Below are 26,785 nucleotides of genomic sequence, written 5' to 3'. Positions count from 1 at the left end.
GGGTGGAGGTGATCTTGGAGCTTTTTAAAGAGATGCACATGTCCATGTACACAAAAGCATTGTTTCTCAACATAATAAATCATGTCTAACCTAAGTGGAAGGCGTCAAAATCTACATAAATACTAGTAAAATTAATTAGACATGGGATTATAAAGTGTTAATTCATTGTAGTTCTCTCATCTCCACTACGGAGTTGCTCAGTGGTGTCTAAGATTACAGATTCTGCCAAGTTTTTGATTAGAAACAAGTTGTCAGCCTGGGACAGTTACTGATGGGGATAGGAGATGAAGACATCATCTAGGGTGTGAAAATCCCCTAGATCTTCCTGTAGATAGAAGTCACATGAAAGTGAAAGTGCAAGTCGCTCAGTTGTGTCTGACTCTTTGTGACCCCATGGACTAGACAATCTAAGGAGTTCCGCAGGCCAGAATACTGGAGTGGGTAGCCTTTCCCTTCTCCAGGCGGTCTTCCCAACCCAGGGATTGAACCCGGGTCTCCCGCATCGCAGGCGGATTCTTTACCAGCTGAGCCACAATAGGTATGTGTAATAATTAAAAATTCATCCAGCTGTACCCTTAGATTTGTGCATTTTACTGTATGTAAACTATGCCTCAACAGAAAAGGGGAGGTCTTCTTACTCAAATAGGTTAGGAAGCACTATCCGTCCAAATCTAGGCCATGATGAAATTTTTCCCATCTGTGGCAAATGGAAAAAAAAGAAAACACCATAAGGAGATGGTGACAAAACTAAATTTAGTTCACTCAAAGAAACGTCTTTATTCTGAGAATCTTTCCTACTTTTTTTTGCACCATTTTTTCTGAATATTCTTTCCTATATTTCATGGTACTGTAGTCTCAATTCTGAAAAAACAAACAATGATAATAAATGATAGTGGTTCTTTGTTTATTTTTGTAGTTTTAGTATTGTTTGCTGGGGTTTAATACCTTTACTTGGAAAAATATTCATAAAAAGCTGGCCATTCAGGTTTGTTATTTCTCAAAATGGCTCCATGAAATGAAGACATGTGTCCTGAACTTTTTTTGTGACCATCTTCTTGGTCCAGATGTACTTTAAGCTGACCATACGCCCATCCATTGACTCTAACACCTCCACCCTTATTCGCCTGCCAAGGCAGAGAAGCGCCATCCCTACGCCCACCTGGCCCTCCCCCGCCCCCTGCAGCTCCTGAAGGGGCAGCTCACTCCCACCTGGAGAGCCAGAGAAGTGGCCCTCTTCCCCAGGGACCTCCAAAGGGTCCTTACAGAGCTCTGATAGAAGGGACCTGTATTTACAGAAGGCCCAACGCAGCACACACCCAAAAAAATCATTATAAAACATCACGTCTTGGAGGAAGCAGAGTGGAGACTCTCAGGAGCCTGTGCACACCTGCAGCTGAGCATTCCTCACCTGACCTTCAGACCAGGAGTCCAGCTGTCCAACACTCGGCTCCTTAAATTAAGAGAAAAGTCACAGCCAATCTCACAAGCAGACACTTCAAAGTGACTCATTTAAAAAGACCCTGATGCTGGGAAAGACTGAAGGCATGAGGAGAAGGGGGTGACAGAGGATTATATGGTTGGATGGCATCACCGACTCTATGGACAAGAGTTTGAGTAGACTCTGGGAGTTGGTGATGGACAGGGAGGCCTGGCGTGCTGCAGTCTGATGCAGCCCATGGTGTCACAAAGAGGTGCACACGACTGAGCGACTGAACTGAAGGTCCCAGAGCTGGAAATTTATACAGCCAGGGCTGGAGGAAAATTTTGACTGATTCCAAAGTCACCACTCTACTGTAACATGGTGCGTGTTACTAAATAATAAATGTGTTTGTACCGTGGGCTAGAGAGTGTACTGATTATTTTACATGTAACATACTGCTTAACTTTGGAAAAACTCTGAGGTATTATTAATCTCATTTTGCAGATGATAAAGTTAGACTTGAAGAGGTTAAGAATTTCACCCAAGTTTGCCACCCAAGCCTGTCTGTAGTTATTTTCCCATATATTTATCTTATAACATAGAATATGCCAATTTCAGAATCACATGACAAGCAAGCCTATATGACTGAATGAAGATGTCACAGATAGTTGTCTCTGCTAGATCCAGAGGCACTTAACCCTGGATGGAAATTAGAACCATCAAAGAAACTGAAGAAATAATCAAACAGCTCAGGTCTACAGAATTAGAACCTACAGGAGAGCAGTCTGAGTAGGATTTTTTCAAGCTCCTCAGGGTAGCTTTTAATGCACCCTGGCTTGAGAAAAACTAAAAAACAAAACAAAACAAAACAGTGGTTGAAACTCTTATCGCCCACCTCTGCTGTGAAGCTGGGCGCACTCCTCGACCATCTTCTCCCTCACATGCTCACCAGAGATTCAAACACAGCAGAGGTGCAGGCCATCCAAAAAATAGCCCTGAGGTCTGTGACTGAGCTTCTTACTCTGGTTTGTGTAGAACAAAGAGTCAGTGTCTCAGTAAACCACAATCTGCACCTGTTCTTATAGTGTGTGTTTTCTATCCACCCCATCCCAGACATAGCCCTAAGCCAAGGTGCCTCACGTCTGCAGAGCAGCATCCTACCTACACACCTTCTGAAAGGACATCCCCCTTTTAATGGCATCAGGAGCATTAGACTTAATTTCCATTTTCCACTATTGAGGATTATCTTCTAGTATAAACCTGTTTGCCCCACTTAAAAGCCAAAAGAGAAAATTAAAGTGGGGTCTAGTATTTATAAATATTTCACAATCTTGCCTGCCTAGGGAGATAAATCAGCAGGAAGAAGCAGCTTCTGGGAAAAAATATACAATAGGTACCATGGAAACAAACCCCGAAGTGTCATAAACTTGGTTTTTTTTTTCTTTCCTTGGAAAAGTATCTTTCTTTTCAGTGTGTGTACAAACAAGACCATAACTGCCTAACAGGGTGGGGTTCCTCAGTTAATGCAATCATAGAAAAGCCTTTACAGTTTAGGTAGCAGGTGACTAAAGATTTTGGATCAGCAGTTAAATTGGCAGCTTACTTATCTCCACTTGTCACTGAATTCCCTACCTTCAGTAACATCAACCCCCCAGTCACACCTGGACTCCAAGATGAACCCTTTTCTCAGCAGCCAATGTGAATAAGCTCCCACCTGCCCAATCCAGGACTTGAGCAGCAAAACAATGCAAGTATTACATTATACCAGTAGGAGAAACACCCAGGAGTCCAGACTGATCTAAATCACTGAATAAACAAACATGGGACAGAGGGCACAGTGGGGAAACAGCTCTTCCGTACAGAATTCTTTCAATTATTAAATGCAACGAGAAGAGGCAAAGAATATCATCATTAGGCAAAGAACAAAGTACCAAGCGTTGCAGGCAAGAATCATCAATGGATGCTAAAACGAGAGAACAAAAGTACTTCTGAGATATAGGACATCTGCATAGTGTCCAAGTGTTTCCCCACAAGCTATTAAGGAATAGAGGAAAAGAATAGGCACTTTTCAGCAGAGCTCAGCAGATCCATCTTAATTAAGTGATAAAAGTCATCACCAATCATGAGACTTGACATCACTTGCTTGCTATTAATAAGATGATATCCTGAAAAAGGCACTTTCAAGGTATTTTTTTCTCAAAAAAAAAAATGGTATGTATTGTGAGAAAACATCACACAACTCCAAACTGAGGGACATTCTTCAAAATAACTAGCTCGTACTCTGCAAAAATTGTCAAGGTTAGGAAAGACCAAGAAAAATCCTGGATTGGATGGAGAAGGCAATGGCACCCCACTCCAGTACTCTTGCATGGAAAATCCCATGGATGGAGGAGCGTGGTAGGCTACAGTCCATGGGGTCGCGAAGAGTCAGACACGACTGAGCGACTTCACTTTCACTTTTCACTTTCATGCGTTGGAGAAGGAAATGGCAACCCACTCCAGTATTCTTGCCTGGAGAATCCCAGGGACAGAGGAGCCTGGTGGGCTGCCGTCTATGGGGTCGCACAGAGTCGGATACGACTGAAGCAGGTTAGCAGCAGCAGCAACATCCTGGATTGGAGGAAAACACAGGGAACTGACAAGGAAAGACAATCCGATCCTGAGTGCCATCCTGGACAAGGATAAGGACCTTAGTAGGTCAGCTGGCAGAAAGTGAATGAGGTCTGTATTTGAGCTACTTTAGTGTCAATGCTGGTATTGACACGTTACATAAAATGTTAACATTTGGGGAAGCTGGGTAAAGGTTATAAGGCTTTCTTTGTAGTATTTATACGTTTAAGTCTGAAATCATTTCAAAATGAAATTAAAAAAATGTTTAAGTAATAGCCTCTTTCCTCCCCACAAACAAAGCCTCAAAAACCATTCAAATATTATTTCAAATACAGAATCTATTTCTGCATTAAAGTTGCTCTCTCTATAACATTATCATCCTGGGCTGCCCAACAGGATGACCCTCCTGGCCCCCTGACCATTCTGGCCTCTAGCACTTTCACACAGGTTAGATTAACCTCCCTAAAATGTCTCCTTACATACTACTTTTTTATTTAAAAATTTATTTTAAAACAGTTTATGCTCCTTATGCACTCACTGACAATATTCTAAGACTTGACCCAAGTGGCCAGTCTCTCAATGTCTACATAATCCTGGCTGCATGTCTCTTCTGCAAACTCCCCACTCTAGCCAGACCGCTGGTCTGATTTTTACTCTGCCAACAGTGGGTTATTTTCACCTCCATGCCCAAGCCTGTGCCATGACCCCTGACCCCCGTATTTCTTTTTATTTCCACATCCTGCCCTTCCTTCAACCCACACAAATGCTGTGTGAAGTTCACCCAAGTCTTGAGCCTCCTGTGACCAATCCACTGGTTGGTCCACTAAACACTTCTCAGTATTTGTCACTGGTGTGTCTCCTGGCTCCACCTGCATATGTAGCTCATCTCTCCTTAAACAGCCTTGTAAACCCCCAGAGGGACTTCCACCTTCTGTCAGTCTAGGACCTTCTACAGAGCACAGCAGGGGCTGGACAGCCAGTGGTGACTTCCTCCCACTGCCACATCACCTGGTGACCCAGACTCCCAGGCCAAGGAATAAGGCAGGACATTACCCCCTCAAAACCTATGAAACCCACCACCTTCCCAGCTTCCTTTCTCAAGTTTCTCAACTCTGTTGTAAGTGGTCACATATGAAAGACACACACAGACACATACACACATATATATGAAACATATACACATATACAGAATTTTTTTTTATACACTGAATAATATATGCTGCTGCTGCTGCTAAGTCACTTCAGTCGTGTCTGACTCTGTGCAACCCAATAGACGGCAGCCCACCAGGCTCTGCCATCCCTGGGATTCTCCAGGCAAGAACACTGGAGTGGGCTGCCATTTCCTTCTCCAATGCCTGAAAGTGAAAAGTGAAAGTGAAGTCTCTCTGTCGTTTCTGACTCTTTGCGACCCCATGGACTGCAGCCTACCAGGCTCCTCCGTCCATGGGGTTTTCCAGGCAAGAGTACTGGAGTGGGGTGCCATCTGCTTGCTTTAAAACTTAAAGATCCACTTGAATGCTAATTATTTCTTTGTAGCGGAAAAGACTTCAAAAAGTCACTTTGTGTGGAGTCTTCAAGAGGAAATAACGTTCCTTTTTCCTTTCCTACACTACTGCCAAGTCAGAAATGTGCAAAAGAAACACATCTTGGAGTAGGAATCTTCTCTTTGTTGGCTCTGGAAATAAAGTCTTTTTAATGTTTCTTGTTAATTTGTACACAAGTTTTTGAAAGCTGCAAAAATCAATAAAGGTGATAATGTACAGTCCTCTGGCAGAAGGAAGACTTAGAAACTAGTTCGAGTTTTTATTCTTCAATTACTCACCAAAGCCATCAAAGCACCTCAGAAATACAGTACCAGAAAGGACACCTGGAGGTCTCCAGACCATTCAACAGCCTTCATCTAGTGACCCGAGGCAGGAGGGCTCAGGGTTCACAGGCCAAACCCAGCTGCTGTGCCAGGTTCATGGTGATACTGGAACACAGCTGTGCCTCATGTACCTCTGGCCATCTTCCTGATAAAAAAATATTTAGTATCTGGCCTTCTACAGGAAAAGTTCACCAATCCTGGTCTAAACTATTAAATTTTACAGAGCAGGAGGAGCTCTGTAATCCCCCTAGCAATATAATACAGTGAGTAACTGGTTATCAGTAAGAATTTTTTTCATTTGGAACCAAATAATCTTTTGCTGCCATTTAAGATTATTTCCTTCAAAATTGTTTAAGACACATTTCCAACTTCACTGACATATTACATAAACACGAGAAACAGGTCAAAACAATTACTGGCTCCCAAGACTAAAATAAACAAAAGCAATTAGTTTCACTAACTACTTTTGACTAGGAATTACCAATCTATACAGTCATATAGAATATGCCTTGTTTCAAACATTTGAATCTTGCACACAATATCCTCTATGCCTGGAATCCCTTTCTTCTCATCTAAGTTTCCGTACAGTTTACGCTGTTTCCATACAGTTTATGGTTGTCTGAGGAAGCCTTACAAATAGCTGAGAAAAGAAGAGAAGCAAAAGGCAAAGGAGAAAAGGAAAAATATACCCATCTGAATGCAGAGTTCCAAAGAATAGCAAGGATAGATAAACCTTCCTAAGTGAACAATGCAAAGAAATAGAGGAAAACAATAGAATGGGAAAAATTAGAGATCTCTTCAAGAAAATTAGAGATACCAAGGGAACATTGTAACATGCAAAGGGCACAATAAAGGACTGTAGCCCACTAGGCTCCTCTGTCCATGGGATTTCCCAGGCAAGAATACTGGAGTGGGTTACCATTGCCTATTCCAGGGGGATCTTCCCAAGCCAAGGATTGAACCCACGTCTTCTGCGTCCCCTGCATGGGCAGGTGGGTTCTTTACCACTGTGCCACCTGGGAAGCCCTCTTTACATCTGAGGTCTACTGAAAGCCACACCAGGGTCCGTCACTTCCTCTTCTCTCCCAAAACGTTCTAACAGCCACACTGTGGAATCAGAACTTAGTTCACGTCTTGTGGGGATTTCCTTTCAGTGTTTCCAGTGATGACACCCTTCCCATCACTTCGCTGAGTGTGCTGACACAGCAGATTTCACCATGTGCAGGGTTCAAAACAGGGTCGCTTGCTCCCCAGGTTCCCTGTCTGTAATGAGCAGAGTCTAATGGGCCTTGTGCTGCATCGGTGCTGACGAGGTCAATTCCCTGACACTGATTTAGGTCTCCCTCTCTCTCCACTGAATCCCCTCCTTTCTAGTCCTCCTACCAAATTGTTTCATCTAATCTGTCTGGACATCGTTTCCTTTCTCTAACACATCATCAGAGTCTTTCCTCAAATGGTTTTCCTCCTCCCCTACAAAGTTCGACTCTAACACAAAGGCCCATGACAATCGCAGCGAACAGAACCAGTGATTCCTTCAGCCAGAACAAGACACAGAGCACACACCCCACAGCTCACCCAGCGGTCCTGGAGTTCAAGGGGATCTAGTTCTCTAGCTTCCCTCTGGAAATCCCCCTTTCAACATAAGAGGCATCAGCAACTTCCAATCAGCTCACCCGGCCCAGAAGGGAACCTTCTGGAAGGCTACTAAAACCACCTGGCAAGCATTCATCTTCCCCGGGCCCCAGGTCAGCAACTACTAATCCACAGTTAACTAGCTTGTTCTTCCACATGGTCTGTGCAGCAGCAGCGGCAGCATCACCTGGGCGCTTCTGGGAGACACAGAGTCTCAGGGGCCACGCGAGATGCACCTAGTTAGGAGATGAAGCTTAATGAGATCGCCAGGTGAATCACATCAAGGTCAAGTCTGAAAAGCATTCATCCACACCCCCTAGATACAAAATCCTGCTTCCACTACAAACGTTTTTAGACCAAGATATTAACAGTGAAAGTGAAAGTCTCTCAGTTGTGTCCAGCTCTTTGCGACCCCATGAACTATACAACTGATGCTTTTGAACTGTGGTGTTGGAGAAGACTCTTCAGAGTCCCTTGGACTGCAAGGAGATCTAATCAGTCCATCCTAAAGGAAATCAGTCCTGAATATTCACTGGAAGGACTGATGCTGAAGCTGCAACTCTAATACTTGGGCCACCTGATATGAAGAAGTGACTCACTTGAAGACTCTGATGCTGGGCAAGATTGAAGGCGGGAGGAGAAGGGGATGACAGAGGGTGAGACGGTTGGATGGCATCACCGACTCAATGGACATGAGTTTAAGTAAACTCCGGGAGCTGGTGATGGACAGGGAGACCTGGCGTGCTGCAGTCCATGGGATCGCAGAGTCAGACACGACTGAGGGACTGAACTGACTGACTGACTGACTGACTGAACTATATATAGTCCATGGAATTCTCCAGGCCAGAATACTGGAGTGGGTAGTCCTTCCCTTCTCCGGGGGATCTTTCCAACCCAGGGATCAAACCCAGGTCTCCCACATTGCAGGTGGATTCTCTACCAGCTGAGCCACAAGGGAAGCCCAGACATCAACAGAGGTCCTCCTAAAAAAGGATTAAACAGGCAAAATGAGTTTTGAAGATATTTCTTACTTTATTCTCCCTTCTTAAAGCTGAAAAGTGCCCGTAAGCAAATTAAAAATGTTCAATAACTCCTGGAGAGCTTCCCTGCTAGCTCAACGGTAATGAATCCACCTGCCAATGCAGGAGACACGGGTTCAATCCCTGATCTGGGAAGATCCCACATACCACAGAGAAAGCCCGTGTGCTCCAACTACTGAGCTCCTGTTTCAAGAGTCTGCGAGCCACAACTGCTGAAGCCTGCATCACCTGGAGCCTGTGCTCCATGACAAGACAAGCCCTAACAGTGAGAAGCCTGAATACAGCAACAAGTAGCCCCTGGATGCCATAACTAAACAAAAGCCCGTGCAGCAATGAAGACCCAGCACAGCCAATAAAAATAAATTAAAAAAAAAATTACTGCAGTAAATCAGTTCAGTTCAGTTCAGTCGCTCAGTTGTGTCCGACTCTTTGCGACCCCATGAATTGCAGCACGCCAGGCCTCCCTGTCCATCACCAACTCCCGGAGTTTACCGAAACTCATGTCCATCGAGTCGGTGATGCCATCCAGCCATCTCATCCTCTGTCGTCCCCTTCTCCTCCTGCCCCCAATCCCTCCCAGCATCAGGGTCTTTTCCAATGAGTCAACTCTTCGCATAAGGTGGCCAAAGGATTGGAGTTTCAGCGTCAGCATCAGTCCTTCCAATGAACACCCAGGACTGATCTCCTTTAGGATGGACTGGTTGGATTTCCTTGCAGTCCAAGGGACTCTCAAGAGTCTTCTCCAACACCACAGTTCAAAAGCATCAATTCTTCAGTGTTTAGCTTTCTTCACAGTCCAACTCTCACATCCATACATACTGCAGTAAATAAATTCTGTTTAATCCAACATTTCTCAAAAATATCTGACCAAGGAATTTTAAAAAATTATCTATTTTTATAGATATCTGTTGCCATCTTAAAGCACATTTACTGGTGTTAACAGAAAACTGTAAGTTGAGAAGCCTGTCCCAGGGCCTAAGCACTTCCACTTGATAAAGTGCTGCAGTGACTTCTCCAAGCCTCTCCTGCTGCCCTGCTGACTTTCAAGTGCATCTATTAATCAAGGTCAGAAGTGATGTTGCTGCCTATTTCTTGGCGGGGGAGGTCAAGCAGACAGCAGCCTTGACCCCAAAGGCGGGACATTATAAGGCCAAGATGAACAAAAGAAAAAGGCCAAATACCACAGCCACCTAACTGTCTGATTAAAGCAGCCTGTTACCATTCCAAACTTTTCTGGACATATCTTGACTCCTCTCTTTACTATTTTTTTCACAAAGAGGAAGACATTCAGAAACTGATTTACATGTGTTCTGCTATATAAGATCCAAAAACAACTCCAATTTTTTGTGTTCATCCCTCTTCTTGAAGCATAATTACTGTGAGAGGTACCTCATAAGGGATTCCATTTTTAGAACTTCCTCAATTTTTAGTTTTAATCAAATTCATTTTTTAAAACTTCATTTAAACACCTACAACTGGACTCTTTCTCCTTCACATCTGCATAAAATAAGGTAACAAACGATATCTTCTCTAACTTCACAGAGCTGAGATAGAGTCAATTACAGCCCTAACTTATTAAGAGGCTCTCTTCAAAGCGTGTTAACATTGATCAACTGTTTCTAGACTAAAGTTAATAAAGTGCCCCACATTCCAGAAGTAGGTGACTGCAGAGTTAACTGACACAACACATATGAACGACAAAGGAGGAGACGTTTCGTTAGGGTATTTTTTTACTAGTTGAAAGGGTTTTACAATCCCTGGTTATCTAAAAACTCAACATGCTCTGTGACTCCTCAACCCACACTCCCCTCCGCCTTTTAACAGTCCAGGAACCCAGCGAAATGTTATGAAGTCATTAAAAGCATTGTAAAGAACTTGTAATACAGTGAAGTATTTTGGTGAAAAGTGTTTTTTAAAAAGTAAGTAAAACTAAAGAGACAGTATGAGGTCAACAGCACTTAAGGAACAAATAGAAAAGAGTATATCAAAATGCTAATAGTAATGGTCTTCATGGGACTGGCTACTGGTAGATTTGTTCTTATCTTTTCAAACTTTCAATTTTTCTATATTATATTCCTTTTATAATTAGAAAAATATAAAACCTCTACTTCTATCACCATCCTCCACTTCTAACCCTAAAACAGAAAGGCAGTGTTACAGAGATGCAAATAGTGATTCTTTATATATACAGGATTCAGAAAATGTCTACAGTCAGAAAGAAATCCAAACTTAAATTAGCTCTAATATAAGTATGTTTGGGTTCATGAGAGGGAGATAAATCACTAGGTAGATAGTCAAGAAGATACGACAGATTAAAGATTCTACGAGGAAAGACGTTTCATTTGTTCCCCCTCTTTCTTCTCCATGGAGTCCACTTCACACCCTCCCTGGCTGCCCTGAAGAGGCAGGAGGCTGGACAAGACCCATGGAGAGAAAAAGGCAACAGAAGATGATGAGAGAGTGCAGCAGGGAGACTGAAAACCCACAGCGAGAAGAAACGGGGCAGCCCTTCCATTTCTGAATGACCCTTGGTGGTACGGGATGTAGACCAGGCTCTGCTCAGAGTTCCTATTCTAATAACATCAGTACTCGGTCAGTGTCTGTTTTGTGACCAACTTACGGAAGTGTTTAGGATCACTTTCTCATGCCATCAACCTCGGAATACTCAGAGCTAACAATATCTACAGGAAACAATGCAAGAAATAAATAGCCCAAAGTCAAATGTCAATAATTTTGAGGTTCCCCGTGTTTGAATTTAATCATGTATACACAGCCAGGTAAGATATCAGCTTCCAAGGGAAGAATGGGAGATATACAATGGGTTATGATGTGACAGCTACATTTAATACAGGATATGAAGCCACATGGTCAATGCAGTTTCTAGTAAAATCTAACCCCCTCCTCTGTCCCAGAGAACGGACACTGCATTCACTACTCTCAGGTATGCACATCAATTTTTTCATGAATTGTGATCCTCATGTACAGGACATTGTCATCAGAGCCATCAGCAAAAATGTGAGTTTTGGTCCTGGCCTCATGGGCTTCCTGTTCATCACACCCATCCCTGAGTCCTGGACCACAACTCTCTTGTTCAATCCAAAACAATGTCAGTAGTCAGACCTCAACATGCAGGCTGGGATGAGATCCTCAACCTGTAAAGAGGAAAAGGAGTTCTAAAAGCCTTTACATACATATCCCATTAACAACTTCCATGAAGAGCTTTCACTGAAGGTACGGTTAAATCACCAAGAGAGCTATTTGTAAAGCAGTTGCTAAGCTAGAATGAAAATGATTTTACAACTCATATATGGATGGCACATAAAACTGAATTAGACCAAAATTTTTGCAAAACAACACAAGATTTAAATCTTTTCATTTTTCCCAAGAGATATGCCCCTCTCCAGGGAATGAGTCCTACAGAAGAAAGTATTACTATTTCCACACCATTTTCAGTCTGAAATTTTGCATGTCTCTTGCAATAAAAGGTCATGCGTGCTTTCATTCTAAGTTGCTTCAGTTGTGTCCAACTCTTTGTGACCCTAGGGACTGTGGCCCACCAGGCACCTCTGTCCATGAGGATTCTCAAGGCAAGAATACTGGAGTGGGTTGCCCTGCCTCCTCCAGGGCATCTTCCCAACCCAAGGATCGAACCTATGTCTCTTAAGTCTCCTGCATTAGCTGGCAGGTTCTTTACCACTAGCACCATCTGGGAAGCCTGAAATAAAAGGTCAAGACTCCTTTAAAAATAATTACAAGATAAACTGAGTTGACCGAGAACTTGCAAGAAAGGAGTACATTCAGAGAGGGGATAGCAGTGAGCAAGTAACCGAGAATTTCCTTTTATTTCTATTACATATTTCAGAAGCATGAATTAAAAAACACTGGTGGAGTAACAGAAAAACTTAGAGTACTAAAACATCGTTAAAATCATAGAGTAAAAGCTTACTTACATTAAAGCTCTTATTCCATTCTGGCTTCAAACCCATGTATGATTCTGGGGTTTCCATGCATAGCAATGGAGTGTGCTTAACCCTATAGAAACGTATATTTAAAAATGGTAAATATGGGCTTCCCAGGAGGCTCAGTGGTAAAGAATCTGCCTGCCAATGCAGGAGACTTGGGTTAGATCTTTGATCCGGGAAGATCCCACATGCTGCAGAGCAACTAAGCCCATGCATGTGTACTCAGTCACTCCATCATGTCTGACTCTTTGTGGCCCTATGGACTGTAGGCTGCCAGGCTCCTCTGTCCACGAAATTTTCCAGGCAAGAACACTGGAATGGGTTGCCGTTTCTTTCTCCAGGGGATCTTCTCAACCGGGGATCGAACTGCATCTCGTGTGACTCCTGCATTGGCAGGGGGATTCTTGACCATTGAGTCATCTGGGACGCCACGTGCCACAACTACACAGCCTGTGCTCCAGAGCCCGGGAGCCGCAACTACTGAAGCCTGCACACCTACAGCCTATGCTCCACAACAAGAGAAGCCACGGCAATGAGAAGCCTGCCACCAGAACTAGAGAGTAGCCCCGGTTCGCCACAACTACAGAAAACCTGTGCAGCAACGAAGACCCAACACAGCCAAAAATAAATAAACAAAATTATAAAAATTAAAGTTAAAAAATGGTAAAGATGGTAAATTTCATATTTCATGTATTTTACCACAATGTAAAAAAAAAAAAAAATTAGGGCTTTCCTGGCGGCTCAGTGGTAAAGAATTTGCCCGCTAACGCAGAGGATACAGGTTCAATCCCTCATCTGGGAACATGCCACATGCCAGTGGAGAGACTCAGCCCGAGTGCCACAACTACTGAGCCAGCATTCTAGAGCCTGTGCTCTGCAACAAGAGAAGCGTGCACTGCAGAGTAGCCCCCGCTCACTGCAACTAGAGAAAAGCCTGCACAGCAACAAAGACTCAGCACAGTCAAAAACAAATGTTTTTTTAAAAAGTTTTATTTTTAAACCATATTTGATAGATTTTGAAATTCTAAATTTACTTAAAAATAACTGTCTCCAAAACTAAGCAAATAAACATATAACTAAAGCCATACAAAGCAGCTGAAGGCTTTCCTTGGGCTCTAACTTGGCCTGTGAATTGCCTGAGCCTCCAGGCCTTGGGCTGTCAACAGCCTGTCAAACCTACTTCTTAATTTTAATGAGGTTTTAAATGGCAACCTTAGAAATGTAATCACAAGCAAATAAAGCTTCAGAACTTAATTACCAGAACTGTGTGCCCTTATGAATGTATTTCAGTGCATCATGAGAGTCATCAGAGTCCTCGGTGTAAATAAAGCCTTAAATAGGAAGGTGAAAACCAGGCCTGTTCCACCTGCAGAGAACAGAACTTGACTCTCTCCACTCACCCACATTTCTGTAGTCAAGAGTCCATGCTAAGAGAAGGTTTTCAACGTCATTCCCTATTTCTTACTGCCAACTACATTGGACACACAGAGGGAAACTTCCTTTTGAAAGCTTTCCAATTATGAATTCACTCCAGACTCATGGCAGGCAATTCCTTTGACACAGCTCTCACCTAGGTCCTGTGTATCTCAAGCTGGACAACCAACACTTCACCACCATCACGGGCTATGATGCACTGGGTGATGCATTCCATTTAAACCACCTTCTCTCCGACTCTTTCTCACCCTTCTGTGCCGGAGGGAGCAACCCACTACAAGGTGAGCACAGACAAAACTGGAATAAGCTGTTTTTTTGCTTAATCATTGCCTTTTAAACTTTTCCGACTACAACCGACAGTAGGCAGTACATTTTATGTGGTGACCTGGGTCACATAAACATATGTGTATTTGCACATAATGGAAACAAAACACGTTTAATCATCTCCTTATACAGCCTGCCAAATGAGATCAAACCTGAATCCATTGTTATTTTACATATATTCATATTAAACGTTAACAATTCATTGTAATGATTCTACAACGTTCATGTTAAAGAGTCAATGAAAGAACTATTTAGCTATTTAAATCTTTAAAATGTTCAATAGATAAATAGTTGAGTACTCACATATTTACATAATCAAAAGCAGGCTGAACTGCATGACCATATACCTAGATATTATATATGTGTTTGTGTGGAGAAAGAGAGAGTAACCAACTTGGGACCCAAAACAGCATATTCAACACGTGGACTACACCAAGTCATTGACATTTTGCTTTTAAGTAAAGCTTCTCTATAAAAGGACTATGCCCTAGCTTGCCAAAGCAACCAACACTCTTAATAATTTTAAAGGAAAGATTCTTTCAATAAAAGGATAGATATAATTGTCTTTGAACAAAATCAAAGAGGGCAAAGAGTATTACAGAAACCTACTTTTAAAAATATTTAGTATGAATAATAATAATAAGCAATTATGATAATTATTAATGTGTTTATATATTAATGCCACACTTAAAAAAAAGACCCTATTTTTTTTAAAGCAAACTTCATATATATATATTTTATAATTTTTCTGACTTTTTTTTCCCTCTCTTTTTCTTCTTTTCTTTACCATTGTATTTTTGAAATTCCAAACTCTACTCTAGATTTTTAATTTTTGCTTTTTGGTATTTGTTATCAATTTTGTACCTATATTTCCTTTACAATTTTTGTGACTTTGTTTTTTTTTTCCTTTTCTCTTTCTTTTTCTTCTTCTTTTTTTTTAACATTGTATTTTTGAAATTCCAAACTCCACTCTAGATTTTTAATTTTTGCTTTTTGGTATTTGTTATCAATTTTGTACCTTTAAGAACCCAATCTTCAGTACCAATTTTTACTTGGGAGTGAGATTACTGGCTTGACTGCTCTCTCCCGCTTTGGACTCTCCTTTTTCTCCACCAGGTCGCCTGTGTCTTCTCCCTAACCCCTCTCTGCTCTACCCAACTCTGCAAATTTCTGTGTGTTCCAGACGGTGGAGAACACTTAGGGAAGTGATTACTGGCTGAATCTGTCTCTCTCCTTTGCACTCCCCCGCTTTTATCCTCCTGATCACCTCTGTCTCCTTCCTCCCTCTTCTCTTCTCTGTATAACTCTGTGAACATCTCTGAGCGGTCCAGTTGTGGAGTGCACATAAGGAAGTGATTACTGGCTAGCCTGCTCTCTCCTCTATTGATTCCACCTCATCTCGTTCAGGGCCTTCCTCCCTCCTCTCTTCTCCATGTAACTCTGTGAATCTCTCTGGGTGTCCTTCACTGTGGAGAAACTTTTCATCTTTAACCTAGAGGTTTTATCAATGGTGCTGTATAGAAGGAGAAGTTTTCAGACTACTGTAAAAATAAGAATGAAAACCGGAAGCAGGAGGCTTAACTCCAAACCCTGATTCCAGGGAACTCCTGACTCCAGGGAACATTAATTGACAAGAGCTCATCAAACGCCTCCATACCTACACTGAAACCAAGCACCACACAAAGGCCAACAAATTCCAGAGCAAGACATACCAAGCAAATTCTCCAGCAACACAGGGACACAGCCCTGAGCTCCAAGATACAGGCTGCCCAAAGTCACCCCAAAACCATAGACATCTCATAACTCATTACTGGACACTTCATTGCACTCCAGAGAGAAGGAATCCAGCTCCACCCACCAGAACACCGACACAAGCTTCCCTAACCAAGAAACCTTGACAAGCCACCTGTACAAACCCACCCACAGTGAGGAAACTCCACAATAAAGAGAACTCCACAAACTGCCAGAATACAGAAAAGACACCCCAAACTCAGCAATATAAACAAGATGAAGAGACAGAGGAATACCCAGCAGGTAAAGGAACAGGATAAATGCCCACCAAACCAAACAAAAGAGGAAGAGATAGGGGATCTACCTGATAAAGAATTCCGAATAATGATAGTGAAATTGATCCAAAATCTTGAAATCAAAATGGAATCACAGATAAATAGCCTGGAGACAAGGATTGAGAAGATGCAAGAAAGGTTTAACAAGGACTTAGAAGAAAAAAAAAAGAGTCAATATATAATGAATAATGCAATAAGTGAAATTAAAAACACTCTGGAGGCAACAAATAGTAGAATAACAGAGGCAGATGATAGGATTAGTGAATTAGAAGATAGAATGGTAGAAATAAATGAATCAGAGAGGATAAAAGAAAAACGAATTAAAAGAAATGAGGACAATCTCAGAGACCTCCAGGACAATATTAAACGCTACAACATTCGAATCATAGGGATCCCAGAAGAAGAAGACAAAAAGAAATACCATGAGAAAATACTTGAGGAGATAATAGTTGAAAACTTCCCTAAAATGGGGAAGGAAATAATCACCCAAGTCCAAGAAACCCAGAGAGTCCCAAACAGGGTAAACCCAAGGCAAAACACCCCAAGACACATATTAATCAAATTAACAAGGATCAAACACAAAGAACAAATATTAAAAGCAGCAAGGAAAAACAACAAATATCACACAAGGGGATTCCCATAAGGATAACAGCTGATCTTTCAATAGAAACTCTTCAAGCCAGGAGGGAATGGCAAGACATACTTAAAGTGAGGAAAGAAAATAACCTACAGCCCAGATTACTATACCCAGCAAGGATCTCATTCAGATATGAAGGAGAAATCAAAAGCTTTACAGACAAGCAAAAGCTGAGAGAATTTAGCACCACCAAACCAGCTCTCCAACAAATACTAAAGGATATTCTCTAGACAGGAAACACAAAAACGGTGTATAAAATCGAACCCAAAACAATAAAGTAAATGGCAACGGGGTCATACTTATCAGTGATTACCTTAAACGTAAATGGGCTGAATGCCCCAACCAAAAGACCAAAACTGGCTGAATGGATACAAAAACAAGACCCCCATATATGTTGTCTACAAGAGACCCACCTCAAAACAGGGGACTTATACAGACTGAAATTGAAGGGCTGGAAAAAGATTTTCCATGCAAATAGAGACCAAAAGAAAGCATGAGTAGCAATACTCATATCAGATAAAGTAGACTTTAAAACAAAGGCTGTGAAAAGAGACAAAGAAGATCACTGCATAATGATCAAAGGATCAATCCAAGAAGAAGATATAACAATATGGCAAATTTATAATTGTTATATCTTCTTCTTGGATTGATCCGTTGATCATTATGTAGTGATCTTCTTTGTCCCTGTACACGAGACAGCAAAAGAGACAGTGATGTATAGAACAGTCTTTTGGACTCTGTGGGAGAGGGAGAGGGTGGGATGATTTGGGAGAATGGCATTGAAATATGTATAATATCATGTATGAAACGAGTCGCCAGTCCAGATTCGATGCACGATACTGGATGCTTGGGGCTGGTGCACTGGCACAACCCAGAGGGATGGTATGGGGAGGGAGGAGGGAGGAGGGTTCAGGATGGGGAACACATGTATGCCTGTGGCGGATTCATTTCGATATATGGCAGAACCAATACAATATTATAAAGTTTAAAAATAGAATAAAATTAAAAAAAAACAATTATAAATATATATGCACCCAACATAGGAGCACCGCAATATGTAAGACAAATGCTATCAAGTATGAAAGGGGAAATTAACAATAACACAATAATAGTGGGAGACTTTAATACCCCACTCACACCTATGGATAGATCAACTAAACAGAAAATTAACAAGGAAACACAAACTTTAAATGATACAACAGACCAGTTAGACCTAATTGATATCTATAGGACATTTCACCCCAAAACAATGAATTTCACCTTTTTCTCAAAGCGCACACGGAACCTTCTCCAGGACAGATCACATCCTGGGCCATAAATCTAGCCTTGGTAAATTAAAAAAAAATGAAATCATTCCAAGCATCTTTTCTGACCACAATGCAGTAAGATTAGATCTCAATTACAGGAGAAAAACCGTTAAAAATTCCAACATATGGAGGCTGAACAACACACTGCTGAATAACCAACAAATCACAGAAGAAATCAAAAAAGAAATCAAAATTTGCATAGAAATGAATGAAAATGAAAACACAACAACCCAAAACCTGTGGGACACTGTAAAAGCAGTCCTAAGGGGAAAGTTCATAGCAATACAGGCATACCTCAAGAAACAAGAAAAAAGTCAAATAAATAACCTAACCCTACACCTAAAGCAACTAGAAAAGGAAGAAATGAAGAACCCCAGGGTTAGAAGGAAAGAAATCTTAAAAATTAGGGCAGAAATAAATGCAAAAGAAACAAAAGAGACCATAGCAAAAATCAACAAAGCCAAAAGCTGGTTCTTTGAAAGGATAAATAAAATTGACAAACCATTAGCCAGACTCATCAAGAAACAAAGGGAGAAAAATCAAATCAATAAAATTAGAAATGAAAATGGAGAGATCACAACAGACAACACAGAAATACAAAGGATCATAAGAGACTACTATCAGCAATTAAATGCCAATAAAATGGACAACGTGGAAGAAATGGACAAATTCTTAGAAAAGTACAACTTTCCAAAACTAGACCAGGAAGAAATGGAAAATCTTAACAGACCCATCACAAGCACAGAAATTGAAACTGTAATCAGAAATCTTCCAGCAAACAAAAGCCCAGGTCCAGACGGCTTCACAGCTGAATTCTATCAAAAATGTAGAGAAAGCTAACACCTATCCTATTCAAACTCTTCCAGAAAATTGCAGAGGAAGGTAAACTTCCAAACTCATTCTGTGAGGCCACCATCACCCTAATACCAAAACCTAACAAAGATGCCACAATAAAAGAAAACTACAGGCCAATATCACTGATGAACATAGATGCAAAAATCCTTAACAGAATTCTAGCAATCAGAATCCAACAACACATTAAAAAGATCATACACCATGACCAAGTGGGCTTTATCCCAGGGATGCAAGGATTCTTCAATATCCGCAAATCAATGTAATACACCACATTAACAAATTGAAAAATAAAAACCATATGATTATCTTAATAGATGCAGAGAAAGCCTTTGACAAAATTCAACATCCATTTATGATAAAAACTCTCCAGAAAGCAGGAATAGAAGGAACATACCTCAACATAATAAAAGCTATATATGACAAACCCACAGCAAACATTATCCTCAATGGTGAAAAATTGAAAGCATTTCCTCTAAAGTCAGGAAGAAGACAAGGGTGCCCACTCTCACCACTACTATTCAACATAGTTTTGGAAGTTTTGGCCACAGCAATCTGAGCAGAAAAACAAATAAAAGGAATCCAAATTGGAAAAGAAGAAGTAAAACTCTCACTGTTTGCAGATGACATGATCCTCTACATAGAAAACCGTAAAGACTCCACCAGAAAATTACTAGAAGTAATCAATGACTATAGTAAAGTTGCAGGATATAAAACCAACACCCAGAAATCCCTTGCATTCCTATACACTAATAATGAGAAAACAGAAAGAGAAATTAAGGAAACAATTCCATTCACCATTGCAACGGAAAGAATAAAATACTTAGGAATATATCTACCTAAAGAAACTAAAGACCTATATATAGAAAACTATAAAACACTGGTGAAAGAAATCAAAGAGGACATTAACAGATGGAAAAATATACCATGTTCATGGATTGGAAGAATCAATATAGTGAAAATGAGTATACATACTACCCAAAGCAATTTATAGATTCAATGCAATCCCTATCAAGCTACCAACAGCATTCATCACAGAGCTAGAAAAAATAATTTCACAATTTGTATGGAAATACAAAAAACCTCGAATAGCCAAAGCGATCTTGAGAAAGAAGAATGGAACTGGAGGAATCAACCTGCCTGACTTCAGGCTCTACTACAAAGCCACAGTTATCAAGACAGTATGGTACTGGCACAAAAACAGAAATATAGATCAATGGAACAAAATAGAAAGCCCAGAGATAAATCCACGCACATATGGACACCTTATCTTTGACAAAGGAGGCAAGAATATACAATGGATTAAAGACAATCTCTTTAACAAGTGGTGCTGGGCAATCTGGTCAACCACTTGTAAAAGAATGGAACTAGAACACTTTCTAACACCATACACAAAAATAAACTCAAAATGGATTAAAGATCTCAACGTAAGACCAGAAACTATAAAACTCCTAGAGGAGAACATAGGCAAAACACTCTCTGACATACATCACAGCAGGATCCTCTATGACCCACCTCCCAGAATATTGGAAATAAAAGCAAAAATAAACAAATGGGACCTAATTAACCTTAAAAGCTTCTGCACATCAAAGGAAACTATTAGCAAGGTGAAATGACAGCCTTCAGAATGGGAGAAAATAATAGCAAATGAAGCAACTGACAAACAACTAATCTCGAGACTATACAAGCAACTCCTACAGCTCAACTCCAGAAAAATAAATGACCCAATCAAAAAATGGGCCAAAGAACTAAATAGACATTTCTCCAAAGAAGACATACAGATGGCTAACAAACACATGAAAAGATGCTCAACAGCCCTCATTATCAGAGAAATGCAAATCAAAACCACTATGAGGTTCCATTTCACGCCAGTCAGAATGGCTGCGATCCAAAAGTCTACAAGCAATAAATGCTGGAGAGGGTGTGGAGAAAAGGGAACCTCTTACACTGTTGGTGGGAATGCAAACTAGTACAGCCACTATGGAGAACAGTGTGGAGATTCCTTAAAAAACTGGAAATAGAACTGTCTTATGACCCAGCAATCCCACTGCTGGGCATACACACTGAGGAAACCAGAATTGAAAGAGACACGTGTACCCCAATGTTCATCGCAGCACTGTTTATAATAGCCAGGACATGGAAGCAACCTAGATGTCCATCAGCAGACGAATGGATAAGAAAGCTGTGGTACATATACACAATGGAGTATTACTCAGCCATTAAAAAGACTACATTTGAATCAGTTCTAATGAGGTGGATGAAACTGGAGCCTATTATACAGAGTGAAGTAAGCCAGAAAGAAAAACACCATTACAGTATACTAATGCATATATATATGGAATTTAGAAAGATGGTAACAATAACCCTGTGTACGAGACAGCAAAAGAGACACTGATGTATAGAACAGTCTTTTGGACTCTGTGGGAGAGGGAGAGGGTGGGATGATTTGGGAGAATGGCATTGAAACATGTATAATATCATATATGAAATGAGTCACCAGTCCAGGTTTGATGCACGATACTGGATGCTTGAGGCTGGTGCATTGGGACGACCCAGAGGGATGGTACGGGGAGGGAGGTGGGAGGAGGGTTCAGGATGGGGAACACGTGTATACCTGTGGCAGATGCATGTTGATATATGGCAAAACCAATACAATATTGTAAAGTTAAAAAATTAAATTAAATTAAATTAAAAAATATTTAGTATGAATAATAATTAATAATAATAAGCAATTATGTTAATTATTAATGTGTTTAAATATTAATGCTACACTTAAAAAGGGGAGAGGACTCCTAAACCATTCTCAGAAGTAATATGGTTTATTGTCTATGGCAATCTCCATTTTGGCTGTTCTCTCTGAACAGAATAACAGGAGGAAAGAGTAAAGGGGATGTTAGTAATGACCATGAAAACATAACATCAAACAAAAGAACACAACTGGCAGAAAAAAAGTTGATTACACTATCGCTCAGGGTGGCCAAGTAAAACCGAAGCCCCAAATGTACAGACCATGATTTTTATGTGCTTCTGTTGTTAATAGTGTCCCAGAATCGATGGTTCTGAGGGAACAAAGAACTGAAACAATGTCCTTGAACAAATGTTTGGCCATCAGCGATAAGGGAGAAACTAGTTCCAGCAAAGAAACAGTTGGGGGCACAGAAGCAAAGCCTGCAGCCCAGAGAGCAATTATATTTACCAGCTAAAAGCCAAAATATATGTAGAGGTATGCACAACCTCAACTAGAAATGCATACTCACCAAACAATGAGATACTGTTTATTATTTGCCAGTCACTGTTTAAGTACTTCTTCCAAATACAGTGAGAATGCATTTCTCACTGACAGCTATCCCCGGAGGTTAAGAGATGTGTCCAGAGTTGTTTAGCTGGTGTGTGACAGAGAGACACAGGCTGGTTGTTCTTGACACTCATGCCTTTTTTTTTTTAAGGTTTTTTTTTTTTTTTTTTTGCATGTGGATCATTTTTAAAGTCTTTCTTAAATTTGTACAATGACAGTTTATGTTTTATGTTTTGGTGTTTTGGCCACGAGACATGTGGGATCTTAGCTCCCAGACTGGGGATCAAACCCTCAACCCCTGCATTGGAAGGTGAAGTTTTAACCACTGGACCATCAGGGAAGTCCCCATTCATGCTCGTGATTGTTTACATTCTATGGCTTCTTCTCTGGAAACATCCTTGGTTCCTGCCCCGTCGGAAGCCTACCTCTCCAGCCTTCCAATGATGCTGTAGGATGACCTACAACACCTCCTAGTAATTTCAGAGTTGGTTTCTCTTGTTTGCAATCAAAACCCCGATTGACTCGGTCCCAAATCCAATTACAGAGACAAGTGAACACAAAAGGCTCCTCTGGACTATGGCCCAGCAGCAACTCAATTACGTGAGGACTGAGGTGAGAGGGACGTAGGCTTGGAGGCGGGGTACACATATTTATGGGGCTCACATTAATGAGCCAAATTCTCATCCTACAGGGTGAGAAACAGGAGCTGTCAGGAAACCTATGAAAGCAAGAGAGGTGTTTGTTCTTCTCAACGTTAAGCAGATGGATTTTGAGAGGTCAGCCTTGAAAACATTTACGATTTTCTACCCGAGTCTACTGAGACAAGCAGCTATGGGTATCTTGAGGTCACAATTCCCTGGACTTCACAGAGAAATTTAAGAATTAAAAACAAGCAGGATTAAAGGACATACTTTCCTTTCTATGCTCTCCTACTTCACCTTCCTCCACCTGACCCAAGGTTGGGTTGGAGGGCAGCTGGCACAATGCTCAGCTGGCACTGAAGGTGGAGACCTGGCGCTAAGCAGATGCAGCCTGAGGTCAAGGCTGGGAGGGAGGGGAGGCAAGGAAGCACCCATTTCCATATGCCCAAGGTCACAAGGCAAGAGCAACTCTGAGAGACCCAGCAGAATGGGAACAGACTGCCCTTCAGCTCTTCTGCCCTAACCAAGAAGTGGAGATTACAAATTATGTCCTGAAGACACATGCTTCCACTTAGTCACTTAAAAAGAATCCCCTTTCCCTCTTTTTTCATCACAAAAGCTGACTTACACTCAATTTTTCATTCAAACACACGCACACATTCTCATAATTTCTAAGAGTCCTTCCGTATAGTATAGACACCACCTCTGGTCATGCTTTTGACAGTTATATTCCTTTCAACATGAGGAACTTATTCTGAGTCCTTGCTAATTTTTAGCTCCCCATGAAAACTGAGGAAATCACTGAATCCCAGCATCCTGACCTCCCCCCACCCTCAGACCTCTCACTCCCAACACCTCCATCTCACACCAGGCCCTTGGCTTCTGTTACCTGAACAACAGCCCCCAACAGATTCTGCTGCCTTCAACCTCTCCTTTCTCCATTCTGCACCCCATACACCTAGACTAAACTTCAAGAAATGTTTCTTTCAATAGACAGTGACCGCAGCCTTAACTGTTAGATCCCATCCACATATAGTCTCCACATTTTTCTGTCCCCAAACCCGTATGTGTACTGCACGGAGTGATTCTCAACCCGAAATTGGGTGCCTGACACATCTCATCAAGAGAATGGCCTTTGTACAAAGATTGAAGTAGGTGAATAGGTATCTGGAGAAAGAAGACTTTAGACAAAGAAAACACCAGGTGCAAAGGCCCTGAGGTGGGAGGATGCCCACTGTGATGGACGACCAGCAACAAGGCCAGTGGGGCTACAACAGTGAAAGAGGGTAAGGATGTGGCTTTATCAGATCTGAGGACAAGCCTGTCTCCTTCCGTCTATAAAGCAAATTCTTTACACTGTTAACACACCACTCACATTTATATCTAATGTAAAATGTGTCAGAATCTCTGGGCAAATCAAAGTACAGTACATGCAACCTCTGCTGCCTAATAACTAACCTTGATTGCTATTTTATACCTGCTTTGCTCTTTTCCTACTGTAACAGCAAGCTTAATTTTTGAGATCAAAGAACTGTCAGGAGCATAACAGCTTAGGAGAAGTAGAGTAGTGCTTGCGAGTCTCCATTAGAAGGACCTGTGTGTCACCTTTCATGGGAACAGGCAGATCTTTCCTCTTGCTGACAGCCTGCTTTCACTTTTTTCTTGAGGTCTTAAAGAAAAGATAAGCCTACTTCTTGGAGCTGTATTCCAAACGTTAGTTTCCCTGGGATGCAACAGATAAGATAAGGCCAGATACCACCCTCCAAGGTAAGGAGACCTCAAGCTAGCGAACAAAGCCCAGCCCTGATGTCGCTGCCACTGGAGGGTTTTCCCTCATCTCCAGCCCAAGGAGGCAGATGCCCTGCTCTTCTCTGTGCTCTTAGCTGCTTGCTGTTCTATCACAGTCATTACAATGCCAAATTGTAATTTGTACATTTTTATAAGACTATACTGTAATACTATGAACCTGTTTACCTCTCCAGCTGGACTGAAAGACTGGGATTATGCCTTTATTTGTTTCTGAATTCTCAGTTTCTGGAGCCTGAGGTAGCCATTCCTAGTACCTGTGCCTCCTTTCTCCTTCAAAGCTCCTGGGAAGAGGACACTTCCCCCATACCTTGAAGTGAATCAGGTCACATGACTTGCTCTGGCCAATCAAATGTCAGCAACACACCCTTCAGAGAGGTGCATTTAAATACCCTTGTGGAGTTCTCCATTCTTTCTTCATGTTTCGAAGTCATGGTGGAAGGCGATGATGATGCAGACGTTTCCTACGATGGAGGCAGAGCCACCACAAAGAGGACAGCTCCCCGTGGTGAGCACCCAGACACCAGACGGTCTTTCAGTGAGTAAGAAATAAACGTCTATGGTGTTATGCCACAAAGATTTTGCAGTATTTTTGTCAGTGCTGCAAAACCTAGACTATCCTGACAAATCAGATGATAGGTATCTTACACAGATTTTTAGAAGGAAGAAAAGATATCAGGAAATGCAAAAGTGAGGATGACTCACTGGACAGCAGTCTGGGATGGGAGGGGTGTATATGTTAGTCTCTCAGTCGTGTCCGACTCTTTGTGACCCCATGGACTGTAGCCCGCCAGGCTCCTCTGTCCATGGGATTCTCCAGGCAAGAGTACTGCAGTGGGTTGCCATTTCCTTCTCCATACAACTGCCTGTGTGTGTAAGTGCTGTATTATCATGAAGCTGCCTGTGGTGAAAGAACTAATTAACAAAACCATTAATCCATTTTTTCATCTGTCTAGCCTTGTACTCCCAAAGCTAATTGCTTAAATGAAGGTTCTACATTTATTACTGCCATTAAGGAATGAACTGATTTTGCATTTCACGACCTCAGTTCTCACCAGAGCAACATCTTCTTGTATACATCTTTTGGATCAAGATAGAAGTCTCTATTTAAAGGAGGTAGTTTTGAAAATGTAAAACTAATTAGAAATAATTGTTTGTAAACTCTAAATCCCCCAGTGCAGACCAGTGAGACAGTAGTTATCCAAGACCATGCAAAAGTTCTTCTCCGGGGAAGTTAAGGAAGAGACATATAACCGCTGTTTAGGAGCTTAAGTCACCTAAAAAGAGGGGACCTTTAACATGTAAAAGTGGGTTTGAATCACCCAGACTTCTAAAAGGAGTTTGGGGCATCCCTGTTTATATGAAGCAGCCCTCATCTGGGGCCAGGTAAATGGTAAAAGGATGAAGAAGCAGGAGGGCTGTGCAGGGAAACAAGGAGAGCAGACAATAGGGAGAGCTGATTCACAGAAGATGAGCTGCGAAAATGGCCCACCAGAACAGCCTTAGGGAACAAAGCTCGGGGGAGGAGGAGAGAAAAAAGGCACTGTGGAGCCAAAGGAAACCAAACCAATAATGAAAATGGCTAGCTCATCCCAAGTGAAGTGAGTAAGGAGCATGCATGTTAAGTCGCTTCAGTCGTGTCCGACTCTTTGTGACCCCATGGACTGTAGCCCGCCAGGCTCCTCTGTCCATGGGATTCTCCAGGCAAGAATACTGGAGTGGGTTGCCATTTCCTTACAGTATAGTCCATGGGGTTGCAAAGAGTCAGATGCGAGTAAGGAGATGAGTCCTCAAAACACCAGGAGAAGGCTCCCGGAGATTTCCTGGGGCCAAACCAGAGAGGGAGATACTAGCAAGAGAACAGCTCTTTCCCCAGAGAGGGGGATAGGGAG

The 26,785-nt window shown here is 41.6% G+C and overlaps 1 protein-coding gene and 1 long non-coding RNA gene across 5 annotated transcripts in view; both read right to left on the bottom strand.

The window, feature by feature from the left end:
• The window catches only part of LOC129640425 (uncharacterized), a 34,700-nt gene extending 27,012 nt beyond the window's left edge, over nucleotides 1–7,688 (bottom strand). For 2 of the 4 annotated variants that reach the window (XR_008708793.1, XR_008708794.1), the window contains exon 1: nucleotides 7,473–7,688. This is a non-coding gene — a long non-coding RNA (uncharacterized LOC129640425). The remainder of the gene's footprint in view (nucleotides 1–7,472) is intronic. The other 2 variants (XR_008708792.1, XR_008708791.1) reach the window with 2 other exon arrangements.
• Nucleotides 1–26,785, bottom strand: part of LOC129639966 (spidroin-1-like) — a 198,485-nt gene that overhangs the window by 64,104 nt on the left and 107,596 nt on the right. The window lies entirely within an intron of this gene.

Source organism: Bubalus kerabau, chromosome X, assembly GCF_029407905.1.
Source record: "Bubalus kerabau isolate K-KA32 ecotype Philippines breed swamp buffalo chromosome X, PCC_UOA_SB_1v2, whole genome shotgun sequence".
NCBI lineage: Eukaryota > Metazoa > Chordata > Mammalia > Artiodactyla > Bovidae > Bubalus > Bubalus kerabau.
The sequence above is the reverse complement of the archived record's forward strand: the minus strand, read 5'-3'. Positions and strand labels throughout refer to the sequence as shown.